General features: G+C 53.6%; 1 long non-coding RNA gene and 1 pseudogene across 2 annotated transcripts; both read left to right on the top strand.

Annotated features, from left to right (window-relative positions):
• The first annotated feature begins 281 nt into the window (after window positions 1-281).
• On the top strand, window positions 282-1,360 carry LOC109488509 (annotated as a pseudogene).
• A 4,878-nt stretch (window positions 1,361-6,238) lies between these two features.
• LOC109488522 lies at window positions 6,239-10,359 on the top strand. 2 transcript variants are annotated; one of them, XR_004627033.1, is made up of 4 exons: window positions 6,239-6,402; window positions 6,506-6,645; window positions 9,813-9,876; window positions 10,176-10,359. It is a non-coding gene; the product is annotated as an uncharacterized LOC109488522 (long non-coding RNA). The 2 variants fall into 2 exon arrangements; XR_002141516.2 differs by lacking the exons at window positions 9,813-9,876; window positions 10,176-10,359 and adding an exon at window positions 9,204-9,514.
• Window positions 10,360-10,365: the final 6 nt, after the last annotated feature.

Here is a 10,365-nt window from a genome sequence, read left to right as displayed (position 1 = left end):
CCATAAAGGAAAAGATTCACATGCAAATATTCCCCAAACTGATGTCTATACGGAGACTGTCTTCTGGCCAAGGTCAAGTTACAGTTGCAACTGAAGAGAGATTCGAAGAAACGTAGCAACATACAGCTTTTCAGAGTTTTCTTTACAAGGTCTCAGCCTTGAAGAATTTTAATAATAAATAAAACAACACAGCAGAGGGAATACACAGTCAACGGTACTGTAGTACCCTCGTACGGGGACAGCTGGCCGCTCTACCTGGGAACATAGCATAATGTAGAGTCATGGGCCTGTGTCCCCGCACTCCCTGCTTCAATGAGCTTCCTCCAAGCATCCCGCTGCCTGGCTGGGCAGAGGGGCTCTGATGGCAGCAGCCAGAGACTGAGGCTGTACTGAGCGGCAAGGCCCTCGGCCCCAGCACCCTTTACGTCGCCGAGAGCCACCTGTCTTCGTGAGATGGCTCTGGATGAAGATTCCCACTGGAATACCCCACCATCAGCTCGCACGCGGGGGCCAGGGACCTAAATGCCTACCCGCGAGAGCATGTGTATGTCATGGTGAATGCCAGCTGTGGAGAAGAATCGAAAGAATCTATTGCCAAAGAAGAAGAAGACCGTGATGATGAGGTTGAACGTACTTGTGCCTAGTGGTCAGTGGGCCTTGGAGGCGGTGTTCGCTGCAGGGTGTGACTGCCAGGCTTGGCGTCCTGCTCCTGAGGATGAGCATCGAGATAGTTATGATGGTCAAGAACACATGACCAAGAGCGGGGGACATCGCTACATGTTATACGTATGAAGAAGGATTACCCCATTTAACGGCAGAAGGCCAAGCCCCACAGGAGAGATGAGAAGGAATGCTTTCTTTCTCAATCCGTGAGCGGCCAATGTACCACGGCTGGAGTCCGGACGGAAGATCGGATGAGAGCGTATGAGGTGGGATGGAGGCAGACATTCCACCGACGGCGGCTGGAGTGTGAGGGAGCAGATGCTGATCACTGAGAATGATTTCTGCGGCTGTGGGATTCTCGTAACGAGGAAAGAGCATGCTGCCTCTTCTGCTGTGGAGTGGGTGTCAATGGAAGTCTCTTTCCGCCTCCAGAATTTACCTGAACCAGTTCATTTCCGAGACAGACTACACTGAGACAAAAGGTCACCTGCAGAAGACACTATGACCTTTATTAACAAAGGTGAATTAACTTAACCAAGAGGTTATCTGTAGCTTATCATCTACCCCAAAACTTTGTGTGTATCGTGTGCTCTGAGCAGGCCCGTCGTTGCTGCCTTCCCTAGATGCGGCTTCCGTGCCGGGCAGGCTGCCTGGTGAGAACACGGGCATTCGAGGGCGCAGGTAGACTGGACGGGAAGGATGGAGGCTGGATCCAAGATACACCCCTTTAGAGCCTAAGGATCCCCTTACCCCTTAGAAAGAAAGACAAAGAGATCTCAGAGAAATCCTGGTCTCTGCTCTATCTTCACAGGGGTAAGGGGTCATTTTTACTAATTCATTAATTTGTTAATACCTCTTCGGTTACATCCTTTCATTTCTAACCTCTCAGGTCAGTTTCCATCACAACAAGTGAAATTAGGATGAAGTCTCAGAGTACTTCAGTGATAATTGTTCTGTCTTAGTAATAGCTTAACAAATCTAGGTTGTTTTTTTTTTTATAAAATATTTGCAGTTTTTTTTTAAAGATTTTATTTATTTATTTGACAGAGAGAGAGAGAGAGACAGCCAGCGAGAGAGGGAACACAAGCAGGGGGAGTGGGAGAGGAGGAAGCAGGCTCCCAGCGGAGGAGCCCGATGTGGGGCTCGATCCTAGGACCCTGGGATCACGCCCTGAGCCGAAGGCAGATGCCCAATGACTGAGCCACCCAGGCGCCCCCAACAAATCTAGGTTTTCTATTTAAAAAATAATAATATAGAGAGTTATCAAATCGCTATGTTGTACACATGAAACTAATGTAACATTGTGTGTCAGCTAGGATCAAATAAAAAATTTTAAAATAAAATGCTGGGGCACCTGGGTGGCTCAGTCGGTTAAGCATGTATCTTCGACTCAGGTCATAATCTCGGGGTCCTGGAATGGAGGCCCCGCATCAGACTCCCTGCTCAGTGAGGAGCCTGCTTCTCCCTCTCCCTCTGCCCCTCCCCCTGCTTGTGCTCTCTCACTCTCAGTCTCTCTCAAATACATAAATCTTTAAATAGATAAAATAAATAAAATAAAATTCTGAGGAAAAAATTTTAAACATTGAAAGAGTAAAACAAGAAACACCAAATGGATCTAGATATTGGTTTAAGAGATGGTGAAAATTGCAATATAAATGATAAAGATTAATATGATGAGAGAATACTTTAGTTTCTGGGATCAAATATTTATCGTATGTAATGCCTATATAATGTTTGAACATGACATAAAGTGTATGATCCAATTCTGAATCAAAGCTCTGTTTTTTTTTTTAAGATTTATTTATCTGAGAGAGAGAGCGGGCACGCACACACAAGTGGGGGAAGGGGCAGAGAGAGAGAGAGAGAGAGCAGATTCCCCGCTCAGCACGCAGCCCCATGCGGGGCTCCATCTAAGGACCCTGAGATCATGACCTGAACTGAAACCGAGAGTCGGACGCTTAACCACCTGAGCCACCCAGACACCCCTTAAAACACTGGTTTAAAAATATTAGGAATAATTTCAGTTTGGAGCAAAGTTTCTCTAAATTGGAATTAATTTTTTAAACATCTAAGAGCAAGAATAATTCAAGAAAGGTTGATTAATTTGGCATAACTGGCAACAGAATATGCATAATGAGAAAAATTTTATTACAACAATACAATTAGGGATTTTGCCAAAATTAAGGCAAGAAAAATTAATTTAATGGAATAAATATATAATAATTTATGAGTTGTATATGACTGTGTTATTCCATCCAAACATTGCTGGCCCATCATGAGAATACCCAGGCGTGTGAAATAATAATTAAGTTAATTTATGGGGTGCCCGGCCGGCACCTGTGACTCTTGATCTCGGGGTTGTAAGTTCGAGCTCCATGTTGGGTGTAGAGATTACTTAAACATAAAATCTTTATAAAAATTTGAGTTACTTTTCCTTGGAATTCTGTGTTTAAGTCATCTCTACCCCCAGTGTGGGGCTTGAACTCACAACCCTTGCCCTGAGATCAAGAGTCGCATGCTCCACTGACTGAGGCAGCCAGGTGTCCCTAGGTCTCACTGTATTTATCTTTATTTATTTTTAAAGTTATTTAATTATTTTAAGTAAGCGCGGCACACGATGTGGGCCTTGAACTCACCACCCTGAGATCAAGAGTCACATACTCTAACGACTGGGCCAGCCAGGCGCCTCCCCTAGGTCACACTTTAAACAGCACATGCCACGGTTACCTACTAGGTTTTTTTTAAAGATTTATTTACTTATTTAAGAAGGAGAGAGCGAGAAATCACAAGCAGTCGGGGGGAGGAGCAGAGGGAGAGGGAGAAGCAGACACCCCACTCAGCAGGAAGCCCTACATGGGGCTCAATCCCAGGACCCTGAGATCATGACCTGAGCCGAAGGCAGATGCTTAACCGAGCCACCCAGGTATCCCACAGTTACCTATTATCATCGTGAAAATGAAGCTAGGTATCAACTCTTCCAGGCAGCCTTCTTTGACCCCCCTCAGGCTGTGTTCAGTAACTGCTGTATGTGCCTATTTGCACCCTCGTATTCTAATCATTTACTCCCTCGCGTGCAAGTTCCCCAAGAACATGGACCCTGTCTCGGCAATCATCGTACCTCCAGCTCCACCTTCGTACCTGACACCCAATATCCTCTCTCAGACCAAGGTGGGGCAGAGCAGGGAAGCACCGCCGTGCCCGTTTCCCTCACATCAAACCCTCTCTGTCCACGTGTCGTCTGTATTTTTGTTTCACTACTGTTATCACTCAGGACGGATTGGAACGTGGCTCAAGAGTCTGGCTTCTCCAACTCATTAGTCCTGCTTCTCAGTGTCCCATCCTCCCACCTACTCCGTTCAGATGAGGGAACAATTCAAACTAGGGGCACCAGGGGGCGCTCTCAGGCAAAGAAGAAATAGAGAAACCCTCGACTCCTGAGTTCCAATGGCGTCACATCATCCGGGTTGCTCAAGAACCCGCAGTGGCGGCCGACTGCTTACTCTATCTTAAGACCCGGTTCCTCCCCTGTGACCTAACTTCCCCTCATCTGCCCAAGCTCTCACATGCATGCACCCTGTACCCGGCTGAATTTCTGGTTAGCCATGTAACGCTCTTTATTGAGTACCAGCTGTTTGCATAAGGGTGATGCCACAGGTGCTAGTAGTGGCTCTCCTCAAGGCACTGCAAACAAACATATAATGGAAATGAAAGCAGTGGGCTTGCTATGCAAATATACTTGCAATCCCCGTCCCCTAGCCTCTGCTCCAGCCAGATGGCTCCTCGGAAACCCTTTATACAGAAATTCTGCAGTTGTGACTGTAAATGCCTCTTTCTTTAGCTTCTTTCCTCTCTCTTTGCTCCTGCCACTTGCCCTGCCTGGAATGATCGATCCTCACTGCTCCCTCTCAAAACCTGCCTTTTCGTGAAAGCCTCCACACTTTCAGAAAGACTTTCCTAGCTCGTGCAGGCAGAGGTCCACACAGATGCTCCCTTTGCTGGATCCCAGTTGCGCTTCCTGTTTATAGGACGTAATTCAGTGCCTTCCCATCATTTCCGTTATATGTTTACTTAATTCAGCTGTAAATTGTTACAGGTATAGTGCACTGGTTTTTGCAATCTTGCTTCAAAGTTTAGCTCCTTGAGGTGATCCAAGAGTTCTGGAACTGACAGTGGTGATGGTGGCACATTGCGAATGTACTTAATGCCACGAATTGCACACTTAAAATGGTGAAAAGGGTGCTTAAAATGGTGAAAAGGGTGCATTTTATGGTCTGTGTATTTTACCACAGCAAACAAATATATATAGGGGGCGCCGGGGTGGCTCAGTCTGTTGGGAGACCAAGTTCTGATTTCAGCTCAGGTTATGATCACAGGGTCATGAGATCGAGCCCCACGTTGGGCTCCGAGCTCAGCACAGAGTCTGCTTCAGATTCTCTCCCTCTCCCTACCCCTTTTCTCACCATAAATAAATCAATAAGTAACTTTAAAAAGGGGGGGGGAATATATAGTTCCATCTCTCACAAGCTATGTGACTTTAGACCATATCACTCTTTGTTCTTTAGTTTCCTCATTTTGGGGGCACAGATCAAGATAAATATTGGTGATGAAAATGATCCCGATGTGAAACATCTAAGTTGTAAAGCACTGTACCAATAGCAGATCCGTCCCCTCTGAGCGGTCACTGGCTCAGTCGCTTGCCCAAGATTAGCTAACGAAGTGGCAGGGCCATCTAGAAGCCACCAATCCTGTCATGGAGTTTCCAGTCAGCTGTCTGAGAGCAGAGTTGAACAGACACTGTCCGGTGTGCCCGGGATGCGAAGGGAAGGCGCCAGGGGGGAGCACAGCCCCAGTCTTACCTAGTCTGGGGCTTTTTCCTGACTCCAAATTCTGTTTTCTTTCTCCACACTGGAAGCCCCAGCTACAGGGGTGTGGCGCAGGGAGCGGGCCCCAGGCTTGTCTCCCCTCTTTCTTTCCTCCTCTCTCCCCGCCTCGAAGGTGAGCTGTGGTAACTACAGTGGGGACCACAGGTCCCCCTCCTCCAGGGCTTCTCCTGGATGGCTTGGAACTCTGTGTGGAAGGGAAAACAATGCAGAAGTGGCCTTCAGGGAAGAGAGGGCCAGGAGCCCCTTAGGCTTCTCTGCGGTGGTGGACTTGCTGGCCTTTCCTCAGGGACAACTCCAAGTCAGATTTAAACAGCTCTCTGGGGACCTTTTGGGTGGTGGTATTTTGGGGAGCAGATGTGAACTTCCCTGAGGGGGAGTGGTGTAGGCTCGGGCATCCTGCTCCTGTGCCCTCTCCCCAACCCCACCAATAGGCTCCCTTCTCCAAATTTTTTTTTTTTAAGATTTTATTTATTTATTTGACAGAGATAGAGACAGCTAGCGAGAGAGGGAACACAAGCAGGGGGAGTGGGAGAGGAAGAAGCAGGCTCATAGTAGAGGAGCCTGATGTGGGGCTCGATCCCGTAACGTCGGGATCACGCCCTGAGCCGAAGGCAGACGCTTAACCGCTGTGCCACCCAGGCGCCCCTCCCTTCTCCAAATTTAGGGTGGGAGGAGGAAGTGGCAGAGCCCTCTGAAGCCAGAGAACTGAGATCCAGGATGGGGGGGGTGCAGGGGGCTCCATCAGGACAGCCGACAGGAGCGGGTCCTGCAGAGCTAGAGGGAGACCCAGAAGCCCCCATTCCCGTCCCCACGCTAAGATCCTGGCTGGAGGGTCCTACTCTTTCCTTGATCGGAGGTAGCTCTGCGCCCAGGAGGCGGCCCCCAGGGACTCCCCATGCAGCCGCGGCTCTCTCGCCAACACCTCCCCCCCAATTCTCCCTCCCCCTCCTGCTTTCCAGAAGGGGGGCCAGGGGACTGAATCACGGCTGCCGGCGCGCTGGGAAAGGCCTGGAGACCGATTCTGGGCTTCCGGAGAGCCCCAAGGCCCCCGCCAAGCCGAGCCCCTCCCCGGCCCGCGGCGGCCGCCTGAGCATTTAAGGTAATGTTTGGGTTGGTGCGAGCGGCGCCGGATGCAGCGCCTCCCGCGGCCCCCGCTGGGCCAGACCCCGCGAGCAGGGCTCCTGGGACGCTGGCAGGATCCCCCCCGGGCTGGGGCCTGGGTGCTGGAGGGCTGCCAACGTGGAGAGGCCCCTGGGGTCAGAGGGGACAAGAAGGACAGTCCCCATTCTGAGGCCTGAGCAGGATTGGGGACTAGGATGGGAGGGCGGCCGCCCTGCCTCTGGCTTAAGGGTCCCTAGTCCCCAGGAAGAGTCCCGACGCATCCACATCCTCTTTCTCCTTCTCTCCCCCCACTCCCGGGCAGAGAAGGGGCTGAGAAGAGAGGCCATTAGCTCCCAGGGGAGTCGCTGGAATGCTGGGAGCCTGGGAACAGGCCCTGCAGTCCCTGGGAAAGCCAGGCTGTGGGAATCCCACCCGCAGCCCCCTCCCCAGGATGGACCACCGGATGCCAGAGACCCAGCTCCCCCCCAGGGGGCTTTGTGAGAGTGGAACAACCCCCGCCCCTCCCCGTCCAAGCCCCAGCCTGGCTGGACCCCAGAGTTCAGTAGGCCAGCTGTGGCGAGGAGTCCCCTCCCCCGCCCTCGGCTGTCCAGCCTACTCCAACATAATTCTCGCCATTGTGCCGCTCACCCGCTCCCCGCTCCCCTTCTCTGGACCCCTGTACAATGGGGCCTTTGCCGCCTCCAGTACTCAGGGTGGAGATGAACTCACTCAAGTTTTTCCAAGTTTAAAAATAGCCCCTCCCACCTCAGTCCACGCTACATCTCCTTNCCCCCAAGTCACCCTCCTCCCCTTCCCCGCCCGGTGTTTCTGGGGCGCACCTCAGTCCACGCTACATCTCCTTCCTCCTGCCCTGGGTCAGGTGCAAAGGGCATGGGTGAGACAGCGTCCGGCCAGGATAGGGGCTGCTTCCCCCTATTCAGTCTCTTCCCCCACATCTTCCAACCCAGCCCCCCAGTATCCGGTTTCCTGGCCTGATGATGTCCTCAGCAACAATTGCCCCCCACCCTCCTCCCACCCTGTTTTCCACTCCCTCAGCACAGCCTCCTCCCAAGTCAGACCCCCATTCTGGAAAACTTCTCTCCCCTCCCCTCCAAGGACTCAAACTGGTCTCTATTTTCTGGCCAGGCCAGGGGGTTCCCCAGCCTCCATAATTGCCAAGGTTGCTGGGCCACCCCCCTCCACCCCCTGTTCCTTCCTCATTGCAGCTGCAATGTCTTTATTAGCTTCCTTCCTCCGCCCAGCCCGCCTTTCTCATATCTTCCTCCTGGTCAAGCCCTTGGGCCAGAGGGGTGGGTGGGAGGCCGCTGTGCCCACTATGCTGGAGCTGAGAGAGGACTGTCACAGGAGGACTCCTAGGTTAGAACCTGGCTCCAGGGGCCCCTGGGGGGCAGGCCCATCCTTGTCTTTTTACCTCCCACTCCACTGCGGCTGGGGCCCCCCTCTTCTCACTTTTCCTTACACCCAAATGAAAGCGCCACCACCCTGAAGACCAGACCATGGCCACCACCCCACCCAGCCTCAGTTTCTCAGCTTGTGGTCAGACCTATGCCAGAGAGACGACACAGAGGACATTCCACACAACGGTCCCCTCGTCTCTGTGTACCCTGGGTCTACCATGAGGGTGGAGGAAAGCAGCCTTCCTACCCCTCCTTTCTGGAAAGGAAACAGACAAAGAATTAGGACTCTGGTCCGGGGCCTCTTCTTCTCGTCTTCACCTACATCCGGGCAACACTGCTTCCCACCCAGCCCAGGTGCCAGAGTCTGCTGGTGGAAGGCCCATCGCTGCCCCCTTGGTCCCCGCCTTCAGCTGGGTCACAGTCCTCTAGCTCACAGTTCCTGGTCTGCTGCCTTGCTCTTCCCGCTACGGCTGCCCCGCTGTCTTCTGGCAGCAGCAAGGAGCCAGAGGGCTGATACTCTCCACCACCTTCTGTCCCCCCTACCCTGTCCTCCTGCCTTCACTGCCCTTTCTTCCTGCTTCCAGACTCCTCTGAATCCTCTCCAAAGTGCTGATCTCTCTCTGGTTTGGAATCCCAACGTGCTCCCCTCAGGAGGCCATCCCAAAGCTGCCTGCCCCCTGCCCCCTACCACCCACTCCCGGGCAGCCCCAATCTCGCCCCAAGCTACCAGCTTCCTTAAAGGACAGTCCTTGTGCCGGTTTGGTGGGGCCACACAGGGAAAGGATGTCACCCTGGGCTCTAACCTCATTTCCCCTTCACCGCAGAGACAGCTCCTCCACCCCCACCTGGCTTCCTTCAGCTCGGGCAGAAGAATTCCGAACTGACTGTCCTTGGTGGTTAGCTGGCTTTGTTTTCAGGCAGAGAGGAGAACGATTAGTTAATGGTGTTAAGTGAAGGGAAGGGAGTGGGGGCAGGGAAGCAGAGCTCCATGCCCAGCTCTGGCTTGCCAGGGCAAACAGCATCCTTCAGCCATTCCCACTCCTGCCCCTGTAGACAAACTCATCCATTCCACTCCGGGCCCTGGGCCAGTCCATACGTTCACTCTGGGGGATGTGGAGCCACTGTCCTGTCCCCCCAGGCTCCAGGTCCCTGCCTTGGCCGGCTTGGCATTGCCTCTGGCTGGAGACTGATGGAGAGAGAGGAGGGGTCAGCAAGGTTCCTGAGAACCGATGCTGAGGTCGTTTGCCAGTCATCTCTGCGTCATCAAAATACCACCCGGAGCCTTCTCTCAAGTCACCTGCCCATCTCTGGCGTTTGCTGCCTCACGGTGCTCCTCCCCCACCCTGCAGAAAAGCTGCCCTGCCAGGCAACGGGCCTCCACCCCAAATCCCGACCTCTGTTTGACCCTCGCACTGCAGGAGCCGCAGCAGATGTGATGCTGGGGTCTCTAAGAGGCAAGAGCCCATCCCACTCCCCAGAGCCTTAGTTCAAGAGGCCAGAAGACCCGACTTGGGGAAGAGGGGGAGCTTGCTGTGTGGAGGGCTGCCTGAATCCAGATCTGACTCCCTCTCCAGGCTTCCACCCCCAGCTCCTGAGCCACAGTTGACAGTGGGGGGGGGAACGGGGGTGTGCGGGAAGCCCTGCTGCAGGGGGTCCTTTCAACCATCAGGACAGGAACAGGTTTGCAGGGGCCAAGCTGGAGGGCTCGCACCCATTTACCCTCCTTCCCCCTCTTTTCTGCATTCAGGTGAGGGGAAACTGAGTCCCAGCTACGCTCACGGAATGAAGAGGGCAAAAACAGAATTTTCAAGGTCTGGACGTGGACAAGTGTGAAAACTTTGGGCCTGTGAATTCAGCCCCCTCCCCTTCCCGCTAGTCGGGACTTGGGGGAGCTTGGGTTTGAAGGGGCAGCCCATAAGGCCCCATCTCCATTCCCCAGTACGGGTACCTCTGGGTCTGTGGAACCCGGCCCAGGGTTCTTCCCTCAAAGCTGCCGGCACTGCGAGGCTGGGGGGTGTGCGAGCCTTGGGGGCAGTGCCAGGCCGGCGGCAGCCGCAGTGGTGCAATCGTTCTGGGAAGCGACCGTGGCCGGCCAATTTCTCTGTGGCAGGGGTCCGGCGGGGCGGAGGAGGAGGCGGGAGAAGAGGAGCCTGCACGGGACGCCCCCATCGTGGCCCCGGAGGACCGAGTCTGCTGCTGCTCGGCCCCGCGCTCCGCCAGGGCCACCCCGGCTGCGAGGGGCTGAGCGGGGGGCGAGCGCGGCTCGTTCTGACCCGGCGTGACTCTGGGCATCCGGGCCA

This window comes from Ailuropoda melanoleuca, chromosome 8 (assembly GCF_002007445.2).
Source record: "Ailuropoda melanoleuca isolate Jingjing chromosome 8, ASM200744v2, whole genome shotgun sequence".
Classification (NCBI taxonomy): domain Eukaryota; kingdom Metazoa; phylum Chordata; class Mammalia; order Carnivora; family Ursidae; genus Ailuropoda; species Ailuropoda melanoleuca.
Note: the sequence above shows the minus strand (reverse complement) of the source record. Positions and strands in the feature narration are given on the sequence as shown.